Here is a 2,090-nt window from a genome sequence, read left to right as displayed (position 1 = left end):
CTGCATTAAAACTTACTGAAGCTTTTCTTCTTTTTTTGTATAAGCGTTGTCTCTGGTTTCAAAAATATTCGCCATTATTCTGCAACTATGGTAGTTTTCTGTAACTGCATCTGATCGCCCTGTATCTATATAATCTGGATCTTTCTATACAATCACCCTTACTTCTCAAAACTAGTGTTGTAGTTCTCGAGACCGGTCTTGGTCTCGAGACCAGTCTCGAGACCAATTTTTTGTGGTCTCGGTCTTGTCTTGTCCTCGACTCTATTTGGTCTTGGTCTTGTCTTGGCCTCGACTCTATTTGGTCTCGGTCTTGTCTTGGTCTCAGACATAGCGGTCTCGATGGGATGGGGAAAAAAAGAGAAAACTGCACATCCTCATAGAACAGTATCATTATTTATTACGCGCCTCAATTCAAATGCAACCAGTCAGATGCATCCATTTCAAAAACGTTACATTTTATACATTTTCTCCACGGACACTGCCAGTGCTTCACAGTCCACACACATCATACACATCGTATCATACATCGGCAAAGAAATGTCCGAAAATGTCCGCGAAGTCTATAGCATAGTTATAATTCAAATAAATTAGGTATTTTACATTGATTAGAAAGCACGGTCTTGGAGGTGCAAGTCAATCTGGAGGCTCATTCTCTTCAATTCAAAGCAAAGGATCATTACATAGCTGTATTCATAGCTTACCCGAGGCCTCTGTCCCTGGTATAAGAGACTTAATATGAACATCTTTCTGGTACATCCCATCTCTTTCCCTTGACGAGGTCTGATAAAATGGTTATAGGAGAGGATTGCTGAGAATATTATTTTCCATCAGGTCTCGTAACTATGACAAATCTGGGAGATTTTAAATGAGAGACATATGGACATACGGACAATATAATTGAAAAGATGTATTTGAATTAACGAGTAATGACACTTTACAGCAATGCCTTTTTTCTCTACAGTTGATCTGGGTAATGTGATGTCGATTCTAGCCCTAGTCTGTTTTCGGTCTTGGTCTTGGACTCGACCAGTCTTGGTCTTGGTCTCGCCTTAGTGTGTCTTGGTCTTGGTCTTGGTCTTGGACTTGGTCTTGGTCTTGGTACCCTCAAGTCTCGGCAGTGTCTTGGTCTTGATACCCTCCGGTCTCGGCAATGTCTTGGTCTCGGTTTAGGCGGTCTTGACTACAACGGACCGTATACCTGCGGCGTTATGAAACGTATTTCAGTCAAGTTGAAACACAGTCATTTGCGAAGTCCGTTTTAAGAAGAATTATGTGCTTATGTTAATTCGCACAAACCTTAACAATGGCCGTATAATCAGTTTGGTTTCTTCTTTCAGATTCAAGCGGGTTATGAAATAGAATTCCTGACGTGCTTCTCGTATCTCCGCCATCAGAGTAAGGAATCGTTCCCGCCTTCACTTTCCGTTTTACTCCAGTCCCTATCACTTCATTGCTCTTTATCTCCAAGGCCCGACAGGCGCCCTCATGTTCATTTCTCATCCTTCTTATCTCAGATTGCCTCCCGTTCTTGCTACTGTTGTTCGTCTTGGTGCCCTTTCTCCCTGCCGGGAGGTCGGTCTGCGGCGCACCGTGACCGATGCATAGCGCCGTGATTTACGGTTTCGGTTATGGGTGCGAATCCTCGTGCTTCGTGTGAGGGAAGTTTGAGCCGTTAGTGGAGATAAGTAAAGCTGGTGGGGGCAAGGTGCAAGTATATGACCGTAAAAGGCAATGTTAACATAATACTGTGTTATTCCTAAGACAATGTAATTTAACTAAATATTTAGTCATCGGTGTCAAAATGTTTTTAATCCGGAGTGGCCAACGCACCTTTTTGCGTTTTCCTTTTTCTTTAAAGTTGCAGTGCAAATGCTATATCAGGTTCAGGTTTAACATTAAGTTAAAATAAAGTTTATCGTAAATCTACACGCGTCGTAACACGCGCGGCAGCCAGGCGGAGTTCGCTCCTCGCGCGAGCCGGCAGGTTGCCCGAGGGCGTGGCTGTGCTGAGGTCCCGCCCACTGGGCGGGGATTCGCCTTGACTGACAGCTCAGTCGCCAATGCGCGTACGCACCGCCGTCCCTTTTTAA

Source organism: Paramormyrops kingsleyae, chromosome 24, assembly GCF_048594095.1.
Source record: "Paramormyrops kingsleyae isolate MSU_618 chromosome 24, PKINGS_0.4, whole genome shotgun sequence".
Taxonomy (NCBI): Eukaryota; Metazoa; Chordata; class Actinopteri; order Osteoglossiformes; family Mormyridae; genus Paramormyrops; species Paramormyrops kingsleyae.
Note: the sequence above shows the minus strand (reverse complement) of the source record.